This window comes from Oncorhynchus kisutch, linkage group LG3, assembly GCF_002021735.2.
Source record: "Oncorhynchus kisutch isolate 150728-3 linkage group LG3, Okis_V2, whole genome shotgun sequence".
Taxonomy (NCBI): Eukaryota; Metazoa; Chordata; class Actinopteri; order Salmoniformes; family Salmonidae; genus Oncorhynchus; species Oncorhynchus kisutch.
The window spans coordinates 61,383,840-61,408,606 of record NC_034176.2 but is presented as its reverse complement, the minus strand read 5'-3'; the positions used below and the strand labels follow the sequence as shown (position 1 = coordinate 61,408,606).

General features: G+C 46.8%; 1 pseudogene; it reads right to left on the bottom strand.

Moving 5' to 3' along the window:
* Positions 1 to 2,311: 2,311 nt before the first annotated feature.
* LOC109874419 (malonate--CoA ligase ACSF3, mitochondrial-like) overlaps positions 2,312 to 24,767 on the bottom strand; it is a 39,915-nt pseudogene continuing 17,459 nt past the window's right edge.

The following is a 24,767-nucleotide window of genomic DNA, read 5'->3' as shown; positions in this document are numbered from 1 at the left end:
ACACACACACACACACACACACACACCACACACACACGCTATGTCACCCCTTACACAGTAGCTGAATATTAAGCAAGGCTGAAATCAATAAACCAAACACCAAAAAACGGCATGTCCATACATCACCCATTTTATTACATTAAAATAAACTTCATTGCCAATTCAAGGGCATCCATCTGGATGGTAATTATGAACAATTTAAGAATGCACTGTACTCCCCTCTTCTTCTTCTTCTGTGTATAATGTCAAGGATCTCTTGCTGCTCTTATCATTTTCACGGTTTCCTAATGTACTTGTGTGTTGGCATAATTATTCATGTCATGATCTCCAGTCATGCTAATGATCGCAGCACTCAGTCTTTAAAGAAGGCACCGCAGCCTTATCGTATTAAATCAGTTCTCTGTCATAGCAGCCAAACTAAATATATCTCCACAGCAGTTGAATCACGTGTAAGACAGCACTGTTGAGATCAGTGCCTCCTACGGTAACTCAGAGCTGAGTGGGGTCAGTGGTGTAGTTAGTGGGATCCTCAATGAGGTCTCTTCATTCTTCCCCAGACCACTGTCTGGTGAGTCAGTCACTTGGAGCACATCTCGATGGTTCACTGTAGTATGAGGAGGTCTCTGCTCCTTCTGGAGGGAGGTGTCATGGAGGAGGTGGGCCGTGAAGGAGGTGCAGGCTTCTCTACTAGTTAGCTGGAGAAGAAGTGCTTGACTAGGTCCTTCATGTTGACCTTCCCCATCTGGATCCTGGGCATCTCCTCCACATGGACCAGGCCTGTAGGGATGGTGTATGGAGCCATGTGCTCTCAAACACAACACATGACAATTAACACACAGGACTGAAACACAACACATGACAATTAACACATAGGACTGAAACACAACACATGACAATTAACACATAGGACTGAAACACAACACATGACAATTAACACATAGGACTGAAACACAACACATGACAATTAACACACAGGACTGAAACACAACACATGACAATTAACACATAGGACTGAAACACAACACATGACAATTAACACATAGGACTGAAACACAACACATGACAATTAACACATAGGACTGAAACACAACACATGACAATTAACACATAGGACTGAAACACAACACATGACAATTAACACACAGGACTGAAACACAACACATGACAATTAACACACAGGACTGAAACACAACACATGACAATTAACACACAGGACTGAAACACAACACATGACAATTAACACATAGGACTGAAACACAACACATGACAATTAACACACAGGACTGAAACACAACACATGACAATTAACACACAGGACTGAAACACAACACATGACAATTAACACATAGGACTGAAACACAACACATGACAATTAACACACAGGACTGAAACACAACACATGACAATTAACACACAGGACTGAAACACAACACATGACAATTAACACACAGGACTGAAACACATATAAAGGCATGCGCATATTAACTCTTCTACTGCTTAACACACAGGCACGCACACACAGGCACGCACACACAGGCACGCACACACAGGCACACACACACAGGCACGCACACACACACAGGCACGCACACACACACAGGCACGCACACACAAGCACGCACACACAGTCACGCACACACAGGCACGCACACACAGGCACGCACACACAGGCACGCACACACAGGCACGCACACACACAGGCACGCACACACAGGCACGCACAGGCACGCACACACAGGCACACACAGGCACGCACACACACACAGGCACACACACACAGGCACACACAAGCACGCACGCACACACACACAGGCACGCACACACAAGCACGCACACACAGGCACGCACACACAGGCACGCACACACACAGGCACACACACACAGGCACGCACACACACACAGTCACGCACACACAAGCACGCACACACAGGCACGCACACACACACAGGCACACACACACACACAGGCACACACACACAGGCACGCACACACACACAGGCACGCACACACAGGCACGCACACACACACACAGGCACACACACACAGGCACGCACACACACACAGGCACACACACACAGGCACACACACACAGGCACGCACACACACACAGGCACACACACACAGGCACACACACACAGGCACGCACACACAAGCACGCACACACAGGCACGCACACACACACAGGCACACCCACACACACAGGCACGCACACACACACAGGCACGCCCACACAGGCACGCACACACACACACAGGCACACACACACACAAGCACACACAGGCACGCACACACAGGCACGCACACACACACAGGCACGCACACACAGGCACGCACACACAAGCACGCACACACAGGCACGCACACACAGGCACGCACACACAGGCACGCACACACACACACAGGCACAAAGCCACGAGACACTTCTTGAGCGTACACACAATAACAATTACAGTGGAACAAAGGCTGAGCCCCTGGTGTTGCAGTCAGTTTGAGAGATAAGACAACGTCCTTCATACGCACTAGAGCGTCTCTCTCCCTCAGTAATATCCCCCAGACTGCTTCAAGACATTTCCTATTTGGTTAATACAAAACAATACAATCAGCATGAAGTAAAAACAAATAGTCAAGGCAAAAACACAAGGCTGAGCTAATTAAATGTCTGCCATTTTGAATGCATGGTTGTTATGTCGAGTCGTGAAGCCTGCAGCGTTTTTTATTATCTAATGGCTGTGTTGTGGCGATAGACAGAGAATAGTAAATCAACAAATCATATTGTAGCATAGCGTACTTCTGTCCCTCGCAGCAGATGGGTCTGTCTCTCTCTCTCTCTCTCTGCATTTCTCTCTATACATGTGGCTGCATGGCTGTGTCAGACAACTGTGTGTGTGTGTGTGTGTGTGTGTGTGTGTGTGTGTGTGTCTCTAATGGGGCTTGTTCACACACCCATGTCTCAGAGGCTCTGCCTGTTGTGTGTGTATGTATGTATGCATGTATGTATGTATGTATGTATGTATGTGTGTGTATGTTAGTGTTTGTGTGTGTCTGCACTAGCTAGTGAGCACAGCGCTTGACACAGATACAGGGTGACAGCTAAAGCCGGGGCACTGAGGAGTGAGCATCCATGCACTTGTTTGCCCCCCCCCCCTTCTCCACCTCCCTTTCTGTTCATCCTCTCCATCTCCTTCACCCTGGCTGGCCCTGCCTTGGCCCTGTGCTTGCCCGTCCGCAGGCAGCACCTGTGGGTGGAGGGTGACAGGGTCATTGGCAGACAGGCAGCGCTGCTAATCCACCATGCAGGACCAGCAGGGCACAGCAGTAGGGCCGGCACACCCCCACACCATATGGAGCCCGCAGCACAAACAGACACGCACAAACACAAACACACACACACACGGGGTGGGCAGAGAGTGATAGAGAGAAAGACAAAGACAGATGAAGGGAGATAGACAGAGGGAGACAGAAAGAAAGAATACAGACAGCGAGTAAGAGAGGGGGGGGGGCACAAGGAGGGAGAGAGATGGCCTGAGCCATTCCACAGAAAGGGACATGTGTCTTCTGCCAGTGTTGGGGGGCGAAAATAAAACCAGTGACATTTAGAACAAAAAAGAAGCCAAGACCGAAACAGCAACGGCTTGCCTGCCTGACAGACCTCCATCATCATCCCTCCTTTCTTCATCCTCCCTCTCTCTATTCTCTCCTCAGCTCCCTTCATCAGTCCACATCTGCCCTTGGCCCCTTCAGTTAAATGAGAGTGGCCTCTCTCTCTGTCTCTCCAGTAGTTAGGTTGCTATTGATTTTGAGACTTCAGCAGCAGTTACTATAAACAGGTCTGGATGACTCCCCGGGGGACTGAGCAGTGAAGTCTTCCTCTAATTCAATAAATGCCATGGACAAAATTCTATTTTCAAAAACACACAATTTAAGGTTTTCGCATGTTCCCAAATAGTAAAGCCACAGAACCATGAACACCAAATGGTTGATGGAATGGAGCAGCATGACAAAGCACAGCTAGCTAGCAGACATACCAACAAATCTAATATACAGTAGATCTACAATTTATAAGCACCTGTATGGAGTGGTTTTGAAATAAATACCACTACATTTATTGGGAGTTTTAATGTTTTTATATATATTTATATTTTTACTAATGCTGCTTCATGGCGCTATAAAACTAGTGTGACAATAATGTCCTTTGTTTTGCCTGTAACCTGCCCCAGCCCAGGTCTTCAGCTCTGACAGGGTCATGCTCCGCACCACCGCTGTCACCTTCTGTCCCCAGGTGGCGTCCCGAGCACCAATCACAGCCACATCTGAGAGGTCAGGGGTCACCACACATGGACAACACCCTGAAAGCTACTGTAATATGTCAACGAGTCAAATGATTCATGTTGTTTAAATCCAACCAATCTAAAAAAAATGGTGCTAATCTTAATGGTGTCAGCCATGGAAACACAAATGGTGCTAATCTTAATGGTGTCAGCCATGGAAACACAAATGGTGCTAATCTTAATGGTGTCAGCCATGGAAACACAAATGGTGCTAATCTTAATGGTGTCAGCCATGGAAACACAAATGGTGCTAATCTTAATGGTGTCAGCCATGGAAACACAAATGTCTGAGTCTTTAGGCCAAGCGCCAGTGTAAGTCCCTGCAGTGGAAAAGCACCATGAAGGAGCCAAAGGAGGGGGTGGTTACCTGTGGTATCAGGGTGGGCTAGCAGGGGTCGCTGCACCTCTAGAGCACTGATCCTATAGCCTCCACTCTTTATGATGTCCACAGAGGTGCGGCCCATGATCCAGTACACTCCATCCGTATAGACAACCGTGTCCCCTGCAGGACACCATACAAACAAGGGATACCAGGCATAGATAGGAGAAACACAGAAAAACAAGCCCACGCTAAACAAAAACTGCTTAACAGTCCTCATTTATCAAAGGCATGCACATCTACCATGTACTGAAAAAACACACACACTCCATCATTCAACCCCTACTCCCACCGGGTTGTCATATGACTTGGCATATTGGGTGTAATATAGGCTTGTGTGTGGAGGAGGGAGAGAGGGTGGGTGGCATAACAACGCAGGCCTGCTCAGTGTGTCTGAGACTCACAGTACCACAACGCAGGCCTGCTCAGTGTGTCTGAGACTCACAGTACCACAACGCAGGCCTGCTCAGTGTGTCTGAGACTCACAGTACCACAACGCAGGCCTGCTCAGTGTGTCTGAGACTCACAGTACCACAACGCAGGCCTGCTCAGTGTGTCTGCGACTCACATTACCACAACGCAGGCCTGCTCAGTGTGTCTGCGACTCACAGTACCACCACGCAGGACTGCTCAGTGTGTCTGAGACTCACAGTACCACAACGCAGGCCTGCTCAGTGTGTCTGCGACTCACAGTACCACAACGCAGGCCTGCTCAGTGTGTCTGCGACTCACAGTACCACAACGCAGGCCTGCTCAGTGTGTCTGAGACTCACAGTACCACAACGCAGGCCTGCTCAGTGTGTCTGCGACTCACATTACCACAACGCAGGCCTGCTCAGTGTGTCTGCGACTCACAGTACCACCACGCAGGACTGCTCAGTGTGTCTGAGACTCACAGTACCACAACGCAGGCCTGCTCAGTGTGTCTGCGACTCACAGTACCACAACGCAGGCCTGCTCAGTGTGTCTGCGACTCACAGTACCACCACGCAGGCCTGCTCAGTGTGTCTGAGACTCACAGTACCACCACGCAGGCCTGCTTGATTGGTGCGTCAGAGACTCAGAGGAACCCCAGTAAACATGGCCAGCACAGTCCACAGACCACAACAGAACAGCTGAGACTGAGAGCTCCATCAATCAGCAGGTGAATGGCAATATCCTGGACGCTACACACAGGCATGAAAACACACACACACCCAGGCTGCTGATGCGTTCAACCTGCTTTGCCTCTATCTCTTGGGCAAATAGCTGAGAGGGAAGAGAGAGGGAGAGAGAGAGAGCAGCTCAGCTGGAGTTCCCCTTAATTACCTCCCCCATGCCCACCACTGATTAGCAGCACAACGCCAAGACTCAGGTGTGCTGGGCTGTCTCAGTGGCACTGTAAGAACAACAGCCTATATAATATATAAAAACACAAACAACCGTGGACTATATCTGGGAGCTGGCTGACATCCAGGCCACCTGACACCTCATCACTAGGTAACACTTTCTCTTAGTGGAAACGCCACACCTACCAGCCAGGGCTCAGAGAGAGGCTGAAGAGAGGAACACTGACTGTCTGTCATACTGTGACCTCAGACAGAAGAGCCATGCTAGACACCTACTGGTGTTACCCCGGGGGAGTACTGGATGTGTGTGTGTGTGTTTGGGAGTGGTGTGTGGAAGGGAGAGTTTATGTGTGTGTGTGTGTGTGTGTTGGGTGGGGGCTGGTTATTGAGTGTGAGGGCTCAGCTGGGGCTGGGGGATGATGAGGGGAAGTGGGTCATTGTGGTGGATGAGTGTGGGACTGAGAGAGGTAGAGAGGGTGAGGGGGAGGTGTGGAGAGAAGGCGAGAGTCCTGGTGGATCATTACAGAGTCCCCAGCTGAGGCAGGGAGAGGGAAATGAAGGCTGCGTGAGAGGTGTGGGGATGTATTGGGCAGCGTGAGAGGTGTGGGGATGTATTGGGCAGCCTGAGAGGTGTGGGGATGTATTGGGCAGCGTGAGAGGTGTGGGGATGTATTGGGCAGCCTGAGAGGTGTGGAGATGTATTGGGCAGCCTGAGAGGTGTGGGGATGTATTGGGCAGCGTGAGAGGTGTGGGGATGTATAGGGCAGCCTGAGAGGTGTGGGGATGTATAGGGCAGCCTGAGAGGTGTGGGGATGTATTGGCAGCCTGAGAGGTGTGGGGATGTATTGGGCTGTGTGAGAGGTGTGGGGATGTATTGGGCAGCGTGAGAGGTGTGGGGATGTATTGGGCAGCCTGAGATGTGTGGGGATGTATTGGGCAGCGTGAGAGGTGTGGGGATGTATTGGGCAGCCTGAGAGCTGTGGGGATGTATTGGGCAGCCTGAGAGGTGTGGTGATGTATTGGGCAGCGTGAGAGGTGTGGGGATGCATTGGGCAGCGTGAGAGGTGTGGGGATGCATTGGGCAGCGTGAGAGGTGTGGGGATGCATTGGGCTGTGTGAGAGTGGTGGGGATGTATTAGGATTTGTGAGGGGGTTAAGCAGGTGCTGGAGAACGGGGCCTGGCCCAAGGCTGGTGGGTGGTGACTGGTGACTGGTGGAGGACAAGTGGAAGGTGCAGCAGGTGCTGGAGAACGGGGCCTGGCCCAAGGCTGGTGGGTGGTGACTGGTGGAGGACAAGTGGAAGGTGCAGCAGGTGACACATCCACAAGGTCACTCAGCCTCTCTCTCTCTGTCTCTCTCTCTGACTGCCTTCATTAGAGATACAGCATCAGGAGAAGATAACTACGACATGACCTTCTATTCAGTCTCACTTTTACCAGACGATATAGTCACCTCTACCTTCTATGACTCAGATCATATCAGTGTACATTATCATATGCATAGTACACACTTGCCATCGTATATGGTATCAAGGTAAGGAAATACTAGATAAAGACTTGAGCATAAATCAAAACCAGTTTAGTTACAGTCTCTCATCTCCTCTCTATCACTCGCGCACTTAATCATCTCAACCTCCCAAAATGCATTCATCTTTCCTCTCAACTCTTCATCTCTCTATCCATCTTGCCTCTTTCAGCACGCTCCTCTTTCAGTACTGCGACTCCTCCATCCCCATCTCCCCTTTCTCACTCTCTCCCCTCCCCCCTCCTTTCTACAGTGTCTCTTCCTCTCCCATTGCCTCCCCCTCTCTCCTCCTCTCTCTCTCCTCCCTGCCTCCACCGAGCACAGCATCAATAGAGGGCCCATCTGTTCCCATACATCACGCACTTCATTTCAGTTTATTAGCCGGGATAAATCATAAATATTTCATTATACATCACGGGCGGCTGTCGCAGGGACGCCGCAATTTATCACCGCTGCCCTCTCTCCCGGCTCCGCGCCGGAGCAATAAGCTTTCCAGTCTATTAAACAAGATTGATACAGTGTGTAAATTTAGATATTGGGAATTTCTTCACAGACCACTGCTCTGCACTGATAGGCCGGGGCAACGGGGGAGGAGGGGAGGATGAGGGGAGGAGAGGAACTGGATGGGTGTTAACATCAGTAATAGTGTATTTACAGTTTCCCCTTCCTTCCCTTCGCTTTTAAGGAAGAAAACCCCAAAAGCCAGGAATAATTTAGTCACAGGCGTGTAGCCCCGTTCTCATGTAAATAGAAAGGAGAATGAGAAGATGTTTTACATGACTACAGATGCCTGGAATGCCATGGGGTTGGAGGGGAATATATGCATAGCTTTTCACTTCACCCCTCTTTACTGCTCAATGATGTCTGAGGGGAAAGGGGTCTACACTCACAACAGACAGACATACATACAGTGGGGCAAAAAAGTATTTAGACAGCCACCAATTGTGCAAGTTCTCCCACTTAAAAAGATGAGAGAGGCCTGTAATTTTCATCATAGGTACACTTCAACTATGACAGACAAAGTTAGAAAAAAATCACATTGTAGGATTTTTTATGAATTTATTTGCAAATTATGGTGGAAAATAAGTATTTGGTCACTGACAACAAGCAAGATTTCTGTCTCTCACAGACCTGTAACTTCTTCTATAAGAGGCTCCTCTGTCCTCCACTCGTTACCTGTATTAATGGCAACTGTTTGAACTTGTTATCAGTATACAAGACACCTGTCCACAACCTCAAATAGTCACACTCCAAACTCCACTATGGCCAAGACCAAAGAGCTGTCAAAGGACACCAGAAACAAAATTGTAGACCTGCACCAGGCTGGTAAGACTGAATCTGCAATAGGTAAGCAGCTTGGTTTGAAGAAATCAACCGTGGGAGCAATTATTAGGAAATGGAAGACATACAAGACCACTGATAATCTCCCTCGATCTGGGGCTCCACGCAAGATCTCACCCGTGGGGTCAAAATGATCACAAGAAAGGTGAGCAAAAATCCCACAACCACACGGGGGGACCTAGTGAATGACCTGCAGAGAGCAGAGAGCTGGGAGAGCTGGGACCAAAGTAACAAAGCCTACCATCAGCATTTCAAGGTCCTGGAGTGGCCTAGCCAATCTCCAGATCTCAACCCCATAGAAAATCTTTGGAGGGAGTTGAAAGTCCGTGTTGCCCAGCAACAGCCCCAAAACATCACTGCTCTAGAGGAGATCTGCATGAAGGAATGGGCCAAAATACCAGCAACAGTGTGTGAAAACCTTCTGAAGACTTACAGAAAACGTTTGACCTCTTTCATTGCCAACAAAGGGTATATAACAAAGTATTGAGATTAACTTTTGTTATTGACCAAATACTTATTTTCCACCATAATTTGCAAATAAATAAATTCATTAAAAATCCTACAATGTGATTTTCTGGATTTTTTTCTCTCATTTTGTCTGTCATAGTTGAAGTGTACCTATGATGAAAATTACAGGCCTCTCATCTTTTTACGTGGGAGAACTTGCACAATTGGTGGCTGACTAAATACTTTTTTGCCCCACTGTATTACTACCATACAGTACAGTCAAACACACTTCAGCTGACTTTGAGACACTTGGTGCTCACTTGACAATGGCTGTTGTGACCTTCTGTCTTTGAGGAAGGGGAAAATAAGGAGAGAGAAACAGCGCCTGTTTGGAATGAGGGACCACTGGGAATAGTGATTGGAGAAGAAACCGATAAAAATGGAGAGGGGGGCTTTTGGAAGTGTGTTACCAGGACACACTGAAGAATACTTGTGATTTGGCATCCCAGTCTCAGTACTGTTGTGGAGGACAAGTGGAGGAGGAGGGAGATATGGACGAGTGGCTTTCTTAATTAAAACGATAAGAAGCCTAATTGCGCTGGGCTTTCATCTCCTTCGTAGGCATGGGGGGAAAAAAGCCATGGATGGAACGGAAGAAATGAAAAACAGTTGCGTGAGGAAAGAACGGAACAGAAGATGGAGTGCAGAGAAAGTTCCTGGTCTGCAGTGGCATGTCTCCACTCCTCCCACCTCTCAGCACCTTCCCAGTGTCTGCCTCCCCTCTGCCTGCCACCATGATCTCAAGCCTGGCCAAGTCTGAGACAGGGAAAAGGGCAGGGAAGTGACAGTCAGCACTGCCCAAAGCCATAGAAAACACAGAGGCACAAACATACACCCACACTTGTCTCTGGGTGCTCTGGGCACACTCAGTGGTAAGGTTACACCGTAGGAGGTTTTTGGTGTGTGAGGGGGCTCTATAAAGGGCAGAGTGAGACAAATGACAAAGGCCACGCTCAACGGCACACACACACACTTCTGTCAACTCCAGGCGCCGCTGCTCTAGGTGTTAGAGAGGGACACATGGAACAACGTCTGTGCCAGTTGAAAGACACCAAGTCAGTCCTGTATCAGTCAGTCAGCATTTTCACCTCACACAAGACGCCATCAACCAACTAAGTAGCGTAGTGATGAAGATAAGCCAGTAGCCATGTTCTCAGTGAGAACATCCAGCATCACAGCAAGAGGAGAAGGCCTTATCGGAGCTGGATGAATGGGGGGGGGGGGGGGTCCTGCTACTCTGTTCACAGCCATCTCTCTTTAAGAACAACAGTCAACACAAAGCAGGGAGACATTAATATTAATGCCAACATTAAAACCCAGGCGGCTAAATGGAACAGCTAATGAGGATGAATAACAGACAACCGCTGACAAAAATCACCAGCTCTGATGTTATTTATCATCCTTAACTTTTGTCACAGCTCCTTTTTGCGTAATTAATATCGTACAAGAAAGCGGCTTCGCACTTGGATGAGTGATCTCATTTGTTTAATACAATGCAATTAAAGGGAGAGAATTGCTTTATGTTAATGTTACTGACTATGTTGCTCGCGGTTGATTATCGTCTTGGTGAGATAGCGAACAAACTTTTACGATTGATAACCTCTCCCGGGAGATCTGGCGTGTACTTAAGCTAACTACTTGACTACAGTTTGCATGCAACTGTTCACCATGTTTAACACACCGAGCCGGTGCAGTAGCAAGCTCCCTAGAATCGAAACCGAAACCATGTATGCCAAGACATAGCAGAGATCAACATGGCAGCACACTGCCTACACTGTAGCGGTAATGCTGGTATACTTACAGCCTGTTCCTTCCATCCTACCGATACCTCCATCCTCTCCTCTCATGGCCAACTCTATCAGAACAACACAAAGCGCTCCCTCCATCCCTTTCCATCTGCCATCAGCCACAGCATGCCCACAGTTGACAGCCAGTTCAGAAAAGATTCACTATTCATCTATCAGTCTTTCCAGTAAAAAGAGAAAACCAATGCCAAGACAAAAGTAGAGTAGGTCAATAAATCTAATGTGGGCTGTCCTCCCGGAGTCTTTGTTTCTTCTTTGGGCACACAGAATGTTTATAGCATTTCAATGTAGAACTAGTGGTTTACCACATATCCTGCAGACACAAGTGCTTAATGTGTTGAATTGCAATACCTGTACCAGAGTATTTGTATACACAGAGTCCCACATGTCAACACCTTGATTGGAACATATTAGAATAGACGTATAGCCTTACCATAGGGGAAATGGAACAAGGGAAGGGTGAATGGTAGAGCCGTGAGGGGAACATGACATGGGAGGGGCATATCCTTCCTGTTTGGCCCTGTCCGGGGGTGTCCTCGGATGGGGCCACAGTGTCTCCTGACCCCTCCTGTCTCAGCCTCCAGTATTTATGCTGCAGTAGTTTATGTGTCGGGGGGCTAGGGTCAGTTTGTTATATCTGGAGTACTTCTCCTGTCCTATTCGGTGTCCTGTGTGAATCTAAGTGTGTGTTCTCTAATTCTCTCCTTCTCTCTTTCTTTCTCTCTCGGAGGACCTGAGCCCTAGGACCATGCCCCAGGACTACCTGACATGATTTATTTATTTATTTTATTTTACCTTTATTTAACCAGGTAGGCAAGTTGAGAACAAGTTCTCATTTACAATTGCGACCTGGCCAAGATAAAGCAAAGCAGTTCGACAGATAAAACGACACAGAGTTACACATGGAGTAAAAACAAACATACAGTCAATATTGCAGTATAAACAAGTCTATATACAATGTGAGCAAATGAGGTGAGAAGGGAGGTAAAGGCAAAAAAGGCCATGATGGCAAAGTAAATACAATATAGCAATGATGACTCCTTGCTGTCCCCAGTCCATCTGACCGTGCTGCTGCTCCAGTTTCAACTGTTCTGCCTTATTATTATACGACAATGCTGGTCATTTATGAACATTTGAACATCTTGGCCATGTTCTGTTATAATCTCCAACCGGCACAGCCAGAAGAGGACTGGCCACCCCACATAGCCTGGTTCCTCTCTAGGTTTCTTCCTAGGTTTTGGCCTTTCTAGGGAGTTTTTCCTAGCCACCGTGCTTCTACACCTGCATTGCTTGCTGTTTGGGGTTTTAGGCTGGGTTTCTGTACAGCACTTTGAGATATCAGCTGATGTACGAAGGGCTATATAAATCAATTTGATTTGATTTGATTGTGTTGTGACCGGAGGTGAAATGTGACATTGGGGAGGGTGAGAGGGAAGGAATGCTTAAATCACTAGTGATGGCTGCCTGCCTGGAAAATAAGGCACACTGCTGGCTGACTGTCTGTCTGTCCTGCAGACTCTAGTTTCACCTCAGCTGAGAGGTTAAGACTGACAAAACTTTCAAACCTAACACGCACTGAGCACACACACACAAATGTAAAAAAATATTTGCTGATTGAATGACAAATACGGCCATAGAACAAACTACACACAAAATCAACGGACCACAGACGAATGATTGTGGAAAAAAATCTATAAATGAGAGTATCGCAATATTATTTTGATTCTATAACTTCAAGTATAAAAAAAAAAATCAAATATACAGTATATGAGGAAAGTATTCAGACCCATTGACTTGATCCACATTTTATTACCTTACAGCTTTATTCTAAAATGGATTCAATTGTTTTCCCCCCTCATCAATCTACACATAATACCCCATAATGACAAAGCAAAAACAGGTTTTTAGACATTTTTGGAAATGTATGAAAAAAAACTGAAATATCACATTTATATAATTATTCAGACCTTTTAATCAGTACTTTGTTGAAGCACCTTTGGCAGCGATTACAACCTCGAGACGTCTTGGGTATGACCCTACAAGCTTCGCACACCCATTCTTTCTCACATTCTTCTCTGCAGATCCTCTCAAGCACTGTCAGGTAGGATGGGGAGCGTTGCTGCACAGCTATTTTCAGGTCTCTCCAGAGATGTTTGATTGGGTTCGTCCGGGTTCTGGCTGGGCCACTCAAGGACATTCAGAGACTTGTCCCGAAGCCATTCCTGCGTTGTCTTGGCTGTGTGCTTAGGGTCGTTGTCCTGTTGGAAGGTGAACCTTCGCCCCAGTCTGAGGTCCTGAGCGCTCTGGAGCAGATTTTCATCAAGGACCTCTCTGTACTTTGATCTGTTCATCTTTACCTCGATCCTGACTAGTCTCCCAGTCCCTGCCGCTGAAAAACATGCTGTTGTAGAAACATCTCAAGGATAATCAATGGAAACAGGATGCACCTGAGATCAATATCAAGTCTCATAGCAAAGGGTCTGAATACTTATGTAAATACGTTTTTTTATTCTTAGTAAATTTGCAAACATTTCTAAAAACCTGTTTTCCCTTTGTCATTATGGGGTATTGTTTGTAGATTGATGAGGAATAAAATTGATTTTAGAATAAGGCTGTAACGTAACAAAATGTGGGAAAAGGGAAGGGGTCTGAATACTTTCCAAATGCACTATAGTGTATGTGTGTTTGCACTTGCGTGTGTGTGTGTGTGTGTGTGTGTGTGTGTGTGTGTGTGTGTGTGTGTGTGTGTGTGTGTGTGTGTGTGTGTGTGTGTGTGTGTGTGTGTGTGTGTGTGTGTGTGTGTGTGTGTGTGTGGTAAAGTAATGGTAATGAGCCTGGCTCTGTGAGAGGTTCTGCTCTCCTGTCTGCCCTGAGATGAGCTGAGGGAGGATGAGCTCCACTCCTCTCCTCTCCTCCTAGTTAACATTCTCCCCTCTCCCTCCAGTGGCCTGCACACCCACATCCAAGCCTGCCTGTTATTTACGAGCACAGCAAGGCTAATGTGCAGTCCCCAAACAGTGCTTACCCGAGCACTGGCAACTTTTAGGACGCATCCATTATTCATAAGTATGTGCACGCAGCATTTGGAAAATTGCTAATGCTTTCCCTCCCAGCCATCTTTATTTATTGATATATTTATTTATTTATTGTTTTTCAGCGCATAATCCATTCCCGGGGAAAAAGAGTGAGCTGTCCTGCTAGAGCGCTGGAGACCAGCTGAACCCCACTTCTCCCAGTCTCTCCCTCTCCCTCTCCCTCTCTCCATTTCTATCTCTGTAGCCCTACCGCTAATAAAATTAATGGTCTTGTTTACGAGGGACAGTCTTAAGGACTCCACTGGCACAATGGAAAACCTTATTAGTAAGAGCCTAACCACACAGGCAGGCAGCCTGCACACAAACACCAGAGGCAGACGAAATCTGACCACAACAGTCAATATCTCATGGAGGGAGTCGAAGATAACGATCCATCCACAACATTGGTTATAAATTCATGATGGCGTTAGGCCTTGGCAGGGTTCCTCACACGTCTGCGTGCTTGTGTGTCACCAGGTTGAAAAGATGTTAAGATCCTGATAGAGGGATCAGACTAGCGGAGGCAAGGTTTCAGTTACCACATCCAGAGACTGGCTCATCATTAGTGCTGTATACTTGGGAGGCCATTGGCATGGTAGACCCCAGTCAAACAGTCAGTAACTCTAAACCAGTGTGAATGATCTGCTCAAAAGGTGGCCTGGAGTCCCTGGCCAGTTAACGAGACTGACACACACTGTCCCTCTCCTTGGTAGGTAATCTAGCAGACACAGACAGCTGAAAGGGAGCTACTGAGGAGTACATTTGAAAGCAGGGCAGATTGGAGGAGAGGAGAGAGGCCGAGTGAGTGAGTTGACACAAAGAGAAGTGAGGAAAATCAATGGGAACAAACGTGGTGTGGAGATGGGCGCAAAGTGAGCGCTCAACAGGGTGACAGCTTATCCATAGAGGTGACAGTCAGGCTGCAGCAGGGCCACACTTACCCAATTAAAGAGACCGCCAGGCAAACAGAAACCATGTTGACCTCTTGGCTCTCCCTGTTCTTTTCTCTTCCTCCCTTTCTCCCTCGCTTTCTTCCTCTCTCGTCCCCCCCCCCCCCCCCCCCCTCTGCCTGAGGGAGTCTGTGTGTGTGGTAAAGGGTGAGCACACAGGGTCAAATCCAATAGGAGGATGAGAGGTTTAAGAGATGGTGAGAGACAGACAGCTAGTTCAGGTGAGGGTAAAGAAAGGGAGGGAGGGAGGGAGGGAGGGAGGGAGGGAGGGAGGGAGGGAGGGAGGGAGGGAGGGAGGGAGGGAGGGAGGGAGGGAGGGAGGGAGGGGTGTTAGATGGAGAAGCGAGCTGGCGGAGAGGAGGAGAGTGTAAGAGGGGGAGTAGGTGTGAGGGTGAAAAGGGTATGAGTGTGAGAGGAAGTCGGTGGAAGTGAGGGAGAGTGTAAGTAGTACTCGTCTTGAATCTCACACCTTTTCACCCTGCCTACCAACAGAGCCAAGATCACACATAGTGACAAACAAAGAACCAGGCACTGGACAGGGAGTAGCATTGTGAAAACTGACACTGTGTCATGAGTTTATCATTCCAAATAAGGCTATCTGCGCACCTTCTCCAGCCTCCCTATTCAAATACATGAACTGGCCAGAAGCCTTCAGATGAGGTGACATCAGATCTGACACTCCTAACACCTAGAAGGGCAGCAGAATAGAGTGAATAGACCTGGGCATATAGGGTATGTCAAAGTAAATGTAAAGTAGTGCTGTGGTGAGCAGAGAAGGCTGCTGCGACAAGCTATAGGAGGACAGGCTCATTGTAATGGCTGGAATGGAATAAATTAAACGGTATCAAACAAATCCAACAAATGTTTGACTCCGTTCTATTCCAGTCCAGCCATTACAATGTGCCCATCCTCTTATAGCTCCTCCCACCAACCTCCGCTAGTAGTGAGGATATAGCTGCCTATGGAGCTGGTGGATGCAGGGTCACCATGGCAAGCAGGCTGCCTGAGGTGATGGTGCATGTGACTTTGTGTGTGTGTGCATGTGTATGTAGGATGGAACAGGCAGGCAGGCGGGTGGGCAGGCAGGCAGGGTGCTTGGCAGTAGCAGCGGCTGGCTAGGGGACTGACTGGCTGGCTGTTCTGTCTGCTGGGAGCTGATTGTGCTGGCTCTCATTATCCGGCCAGTGGGCCTAATGGAGTGTGACAGCAGCGTGCGGCGCACTGGAACTCTGTCCTTCCAGCCCTAAAAGCCAATTAAACCCACTCCACCCTGCCAGCTCCCGCCTTCCTCCCTGCCAGCTCTCCCGAACTCTCTCCCCCTGCAGCCCCTTCTCCATCTGTACCTCCTCCACTCTTTCTTGCCCACTTCTCTCCATCCTTTATCCCTGCCCATCTCTCTGTCTCTGAGCAGCTCCTCTCTCCCTGTAGCCCTGTTCTAAAGCAGGGCTCCTTGGGGGAATGCACTGGGCCAGAGAGGGCCTAGTCGGCCTCTGCACCACTGACAGCTCTGCTCTTCTTCTCCCCAACCCACAGAGGAGTCACAACCACTTAGAGAGGAGAAATGCCTCCCAGCACCAAAAACACACTTCCTCCATTTATCACAAGCCAGTCACTGAAGGGGAGCGAGACGCCTTCTTCCTAAATGTTTAAATACAGCTCCTGGAGAAAGAGAGGTCATGACAAGCGTAGTTCTGACAATGTGCCTCATCCAGTGTTCTGGGTGTGATTGGTGAAGTAGAGAGAACATGGTGAATCCTAGACAATATTTCACATGAGCTAGTGGTCATGTGAAATATTCACTAGTCTTTCGCAGCCCTCTCGTAGTATTGTATCACCAGGCTGTCCCTCAAGGTATGAGCCTGTGTCCTGTAGCTGCATACCAGTCAATAAATCATGAGATGACAGTGTGTTCCTGACAGACAGTGTACTGTACCTGTTTTGAACCAGCCGTCCTCAGTGAAAGACTCCCTGGTGGCCTCTGGTTTGTTCCAGTACTCTGTGAAGACCTGGTCTCCCCGCACCATCAGCTCCCCCTCCAACGCACCTAGAGACAGAGAGACAGACACACACACACACTACAGTGGGTGGCTAAGACAGAAGGGGTTCCTGGACATGCTAACCGTATATGTTTTTTAACAACATGAACATTCTGCTTAGACATATATATTTTTTCTACAGAATCTGGAAGTTCTAATGTATTTATGGATGTGAGTGTTTCTGACTGCTGAATACCTGAGTTTCTCTGCTGTTGCCCTCGGCGACGGTGGTGCTGGCTGCTTTCGTCATGACGATGCAAACCTCCACTCCTGGAAGAGGGACACCGACTGCACCTGCACACACACAAACAATGCTAAATACTCACATCATGCATACACAATGGAACTAATTACACTCTCACAATTAATGCGAATGGTTTTAAGAAAAAACATTTTCACGTCCAAAATATTTGCATCAACAAAAATAAATGAAAATATAGTGATTTAATGACAATCCTTCTCCTACACATATGAATGCACACACATTCCCCTCTCCTGAGGCATTTTCTCCTTCTGTCTGACCTATAGAGAGATAGGCTCTAATGACTGCCTCCGCCAAAAGAGAAGGAGACCTTTGTGCTGCCTGCTCTCTCTCTCTCTCTCTCTCTGTGACACTGTGGGCCATGTCATTTCACAGGCCACTGCTCTCCCAATAAAGAACAGGGCAGACAGGCCATGATTACAAAATAACTCCCTGCTTCATATTGATCTAATCAACTTTAGCCCTGATTGGCAATGCCAATCAAACACACTCCGTTTCCACTTCATCAGCAGAGCAAGAAGCACAGAGATACAAACTCTCTTCCCATCGTTTCAAAACCAGACCAGCCTAGTTTATCTCTGTCAAGTCAGTCTTCTCTCTAAAGCCACTTCCTGTCCTATCCCTCCTGTCCCCTTCATTCAAGGGTTTTTTTGTGTGAGAGGATGACGTCCATCTCAGTCCCTGTCTTGTTGTTTTTCTCCCAGGGTTGTGTCCCAGTGAGCTGGGTAATCATCAGCGTGTCCTCATTCCTCCTCACTCTCCAAACACAGCAGAAAGCTGCCAACGACGGGGTGATAAAAAGAGCTTTCTCCCCTCAATCACAAAACTAAACAAAATCCATTTATACTTGAGCCCGAGCAATCTCTCGCTCTTCCCCTCTTGGTCTCCCTCGCTTTTTCTCTCCATTCAGGAAGGAGGCCAGACATATTTTGGAGCCATGTAGCATTCAGGTCACCGTTACTTTACTGATAATTGAGATTGACTGCCACTTCAAAGGCTACAGGCAGAACAGAAAGACTGGAGGGGAATTACAAAAAGGGGACGAGGGCTAAACGAGTGACTAGAAACTCAAAATAGAAGATAGAAATATTACAGAGCCGTGTTCTACCCACATTCCACACAGGGAACAATTACTAACCATGCAGAGGAATGAAGACAGCATTGAGAGGGGCATAAGGTCGTTGAGTGACAGCTGGAAATGACTAATGAACTGATATGGCCAACATCAGCCCTCTGCCAAAAATAACATAAATAATCAATTCAAACAATAACAACAACAACATTCCAGTGGTATTAGGAATAAGATAACATCTTATTATGCTGACGTCCTCATTACTGCCCTTTTCTTCACGCCTATTAAAGCAGAGTTGAATTAATATAGCTTTATAGATATACAGTAAGTGTGTGTGTGTGTGTGTGTGTGTGTGTGTGTGTGTGTGTGTGTGTGTGTGTGTATGTGTAGTGGAATGTAGCCGGCCCTGTGGCGACAGCCCTGTCAGAAACACAATAGCTCCCCTGACTGCACAGAGGCCCATTAACAAGGCTCCATCAGTGGGCCCATCTGAACCTCTAATTACGACTGCAGCATCAGCCATGCCAGCCAGCCAGCCAGCCACACACTCAACCAGCCAGCTAGAGTTTTCAAATGAGACCAGCCAGGCAGAGAGGAGGAGGAAAAGGAGAGGCGAGGATAGAGGGAGGGAGAGGAGCAGAGAGCTGTGTGCGGTGCAGCTCCAAGCCTGCCTTCCCCATGCATAATTCAGCAGCCTTCCTTCACGCTGTGCTCTCTCTGGGCTGCCCTGGGGAACTGACAGCCCTGCGCCCCCTGGAGCCCTGCTGGAGCACTGCTGCTCAAACCCCCCAACAACCTCCCCACAACCTTCCCCAAACACAAAGCACAGGGAAGGGAGAAAGTGAGATGGAGAGGGGAGAGAGAGGGGGAAAGGGGAGAGGAGAGAAGGGGGAGGGTGAAAGGGTGTGAAGTGAAAGGGTGGGGGTTGAGATGCTCAAAGTCATTCTGCTGAAAGGGGACATGTGTCTCCTGCCAGGGCTGGTGTTAGAGGGGGGAAACAAAAGAGGAAACAAAAACAGAATGAAAGAAAAAAAATACAAATGAGATGGAGATGAATAGATTAAGAAAGAGATAGCTTTAGGGTATAGCCTGCTCCTCAGTGTGAAGCCAAACATAAATCAAATTACGACCACCAACATGACACAAATACAACTCTGTGTATACTCACTCATAAAATAACAATACATGTCTTTAATAGACTGTCATAAATAAACTCATAATAAAACACAAGTTGATTAGTTAACAGTTGACAGTTGTTTTGAAGGGGTGGAGTGCTGTGGAGGAAGGGGGGGGACTGTAGTGTTCTTTTCTGAGAGCTCTGTGGTTGTTATTGATTTGTTTTACCTACTTTAAAAGGAGACGGCATCGCACACGCTCTTCCACAAGTGTCTCATAGACTGCTGCTGGAAAGACGTCGATGCGACCGCAGCGTCTCAGGGCTGGTCTTAATAACCACCTCCCAGGATTAAATAGAACCTGCCTCTTTATTTCAAACAGGCGCTCACAACAACAGACACCGCATTAGCTGGGCTACTGACAGTCAAATTAGGCTGCCTTGTCATAATGCTGCTTTGAAGATCCTCCACTCAAAGGACTAGAAGGGGAATGGAAAGACTGAAGAAAGGAACACAGCCCTCCAGTCACCGGAGGATCGAACCAGAAACAACAACAACAGCAGCATAGAGCTTTGATACTAAACCACCTGGAATAAGAACATAGGTAAACCAGACAGAAATAGTCTGATCAACACCATGTTCCTCAGACAACTGAGACAACTGTCAGACAGGGCAAAAAGACAGCGCTCCAACAGAGCCTAACGACTGTCTGCATGTTGTAATATGAATTAAAGACAGTCTCACTGTCATACAGTTTCTGGATGTGTGTGAGGTTATGACATCACTGTCCAAAGGAAAATGGTGGTGGTCAATGGTGTGTGTACCTGGGATGCGAGGACCCTCCAGGGGGTTGGACAGGGCCATGCCTATCTCTGTCATGCCGTAGCACTCCAACAGGGTGTGTCCTGTGATCTCCTCCCAGCGTAGCAGGGTGTGCTGAGGCAGGGCGGATGAGCCAGACACCATCAGCCTGGGGTTAGAGGGGGAAGTCTGGGTCACACACAGTAAAGGCCCAGGCTCTGATGAAGCCATCTCTTTTCAATGGCCTTAGCATTGACTGGAGTAGCTTCAAGAGGGAGTAGGGTTGCAAAGGGAGGGTATATTACTGTAAACTTTCTAAGTTTACCAGTGAACTACCAGCATTTGTGACTTTCAAGTTTTTGGGTGAATTTTAGAAGATGACATCTAGTGGCCTTTTGGGGTACTTCAGATTATTACATGTGTCTAATTATCTCTGGCCCTGTGTGGCCTTATCAAATGATGACAAAGCTGTAAAACATTATCCTAAATCAAGATTCCCCAACTGGTTGGCCCATGAGCCTAATTTGGCCCACGGGTGGCTTTATTTCTCCCCCCAAAGGTTTAAAATGATTATGTTTTAGTCAAATATGATATCTGTTTGGGTTTCTTGCGGTCAATTTGCAGTCTACAAATTATTTGTAATTATGTTCCGGCCCCCCAACCAACCGCTCAAGAAAAAAATGTATCGGCCTGTGGCCTAAATATAAACCATCAACTTAGTGAATACCATTGGTGTTTGAAGAGCGACTGCCCCTGAAAAGCAACTTCTCGCTTTGAAAACAGCCTATGTGGCATCGATATGAGTTTTAAAAAATTATTCTAGTGTCAAAATGTACTACAAAGTGTAAATAGTATAATTTTGGTCATAAAGTCAGTCTCATCGAAAACGAAGATTTGCGAGATGATAGGATAAAATGGTATGTTACAGAATGAAGGGTACAGTAAGAGTTTTCTGTGGGTTGGATTTATTTTAATCATGCCCACATGCCCACAGCTGGCAGCACCCAAGTAATCATCAATTCAGAGAGCAGCTGCACGCGACCCAATCATAACGCCCATGGCCAATTTGGTTTGACGTTCAATATCCCTATGGGGCTAGTGAAGGACCATCAGTAAATTACACAATGTACACGGGACAATATTTTTAAATGACAAAAGCTCCAAATTTCAATTACTTAAAAACCATAAACCAACTATAAATTGTAGAAATTAATTTACAATATTGAAAGCATTTAATGTGCAACATTATAATATTGTCCGATTTACATTGTGTCATTTATTTGAAGGTTGCTAACTAACCTCAAAGATAGGCTATCCAATGTCAAACCTACTTTGCCACGGTCACACACCAATATGTCTTTGTTGTAAATGTTTTGCTGCCAAACTGGTAGCAACGGTGAAAAAAGTAAATAGTTTGAAGAGTCGCAGAGTTAATTGAAAACAATGGCATTGTTGATTAGATGCTTTTTCCATTAATTAGGTCATTTTCTCTTGAACCATATGGTCTATCCACTAGAAACATAAAAAGTTTATACTTTATATTAACAGTTTTTTATTATTATTCAGTTATAAATTATTAAAGTTACCATACATTTCCTGTTAATTACCCCAAATTACCGAAGATTCAGGTCACTTTGGTAAATTACCGGTAGCTTTGCAACTTTAGGTTGGGGTAACATAAGTGCTAGGCATTACCTAGAGTTTATAACTCTATTCCATCTGTCACGTCCCAATGCTTTCTTCACTCTCTCTTGAGCATAAGCCCTGGTACATTTGGAGAAAGCATCTGTCACATCTCACTACAAAGCCCCGTCTCTCTTTAAAACCCATCCCTTTGATCTCTGACACATATCCCTTCCCCTTCAAACTATCGCTTCACTCTCTGACGAAATGAGAAACCACTGTCCAGATTCATGAGAACCCATTCGCTCTGAAGATGTCTTGTCAGAGATTTTAAGAAAGCAATTTCATCACAATAGATAAGCAATGAGCTTGTTAAAGATATTTATCCAGTTATATGAATATTATGATACTGCTAATGATGGAGATCTACTCATTTCCTGAGGTATTGACACTAGTATAAGTAGACTATACGGTTCTTGCTGCCTGATTCTCTCCTTGCAGGCAGCCCTGACAAAGTCCTGGTCGTGTGGCTGGGTGAAGTGCTGCTCATAGTGCCGGATCAGCTCGGAGTAGATGGTTGGAACAGCCATGAACACATTCACCATAAGAGCCTTGGAGCTGAGCAGGACTTCCCATACCTGAGGGGGAGGGAGGGAGTCAGAAACAGTCTTTTACATTGTACGTAGATGGAATATCTACCCCATATTAATGCAAACAAAATAATTTCATCCAGATCACAATATGTAACGCAGATGGATAAGGTGCCATGGTATTGTGAGATCACAATATGTAAAGAAGATGGATAGGGTGTCATGGTATTGTGAGATCACAATATGTAAGGAAGATGGATAGGGTGTCATGGTATTGTGAGATCACAATATGTAAAGAAGATGGATAGGGTGTCATGGTATTGTGAGATCACAATATGTAAGGAAGATGGATAGGGTGTCATGGTATTGTGAGATCACAATATGTAAGGAAGATGGATAGGGTGTCATGGTATTGTGAGATCACAATATGTAAAGAAGATGGATAGGGTGTCATGGTATTGTGAGATCACAATATGTAAGGAAGATGGATAGGGTGTCATGGTATTGTGAGATCACAATATGTAAGGAAGATGGATAGGGTGTCATGGTATTGTGAGATCACAATATGTAAGGAAGATGGATAGGGTGTCATGGTATTGTGAGATCACAATATGTAAGGAAGATGGATAGGGTGTCATGGTATTGTGAGATCACAATATGTAAGGAAGATGGATAGGGTGTCATGGTATTGTGAGATCACAATATGTAAGGAAGATGGATAGGGTGTCATGGTATTGTGAGATCACAATATGTAAGGAAGATGGATAGGGTGTCATGGTATTGTGAGATCACAATATGTAAAGAAGATGGATAGGGTGTCATGGTATTGTGTGTACATTATTTACAGTGAATGAGGATTGAGGCGAGGGCATGGCTGAAGATGAAAACTGTCAACAGGTTAGTTTATTACAAAAACGTTGACAGGATCGGTAAAGGTCAGTCTAACAGCTTCTTAAAGAGGAATTCAACAGGAATGTTATTGAGGTCAGTCATAACGCTGTGGCACGTTGAATTTTTAAAATACCTTTTGCCTGCTTTTATTTTTTTATTTTTTTTACAAATGTGGAGCCAAGAGCCCTCCTCCTTCTCTTTCTCAGTCGTACTCAGAGACGGATGCACATAAACAGAGACTAACTGACACATGGCTACACATTTATACATAAGCGCCTCGTATACACTCACGCAAGGACAAAGCTACTTACACAGTACGCACACATACAAACACACACACAGAGATATTACGAGTCCCTCATACACCCCCCCCCCCCCCCCCCCCCCCCCCCCCCCCGGCACGCCTGGCTGCACCCCCAACACACAGTGGGAGGACAGTGTGAATTAATTGAAGGTGAACGACAGATTCTCCTTGGCTCTGTCCCCCCTGGGAGCACGCGCACATCTCTCCCTCCTAGAACCTCCTCCCTCATTCTCCCTCATCCTCTCTCCCACACCCTCACTCTCTCCATTTCATAATTTCCTGCTTCACTGCCCCTACTCTTATCAGTCTTCCTCTGTCTGTCCCTCTCTCCATCACACCCCACACCGATTCTCTCCTCATCTGCCACCCATTCCTCAGCTTCCCCTCCTCCCTGTCCTCTTAAATCACCCTCTTTTACTGCCTACTCTCTTTAGGTAACTTCCCCTTCTCAACTTACCTGCTTTGTCATTTTTATCAACCCTGCCTTTTCGCTCCTCTTCCCTTCATCAAGCTCTAAATATTGCAATATCAAAATAGATTACGGTTGAAAAATGATGTGTCTATTAAATAAACAGGCAGAAGCGTGGACTATCCCACAGAGACCCATCTATTCACGCAAACTCACAAAACTTTATCTATCTGCTCAGCCACACACATCCACAACCACGCGCACACACGGACAGACTAGATAGTGGGGTTCAGAGGGGAATATTATTTCCTGTGTCTGTTCTGGGCATTCTGGGCCGTGTCTATCAAGCGCAGTGGAGCGCTTCCCCCAGCAGCCACTCAGGAGGGGGGAAAAGCCAATTTATGTCCGTCAAAGAGCTGCCCTCCACC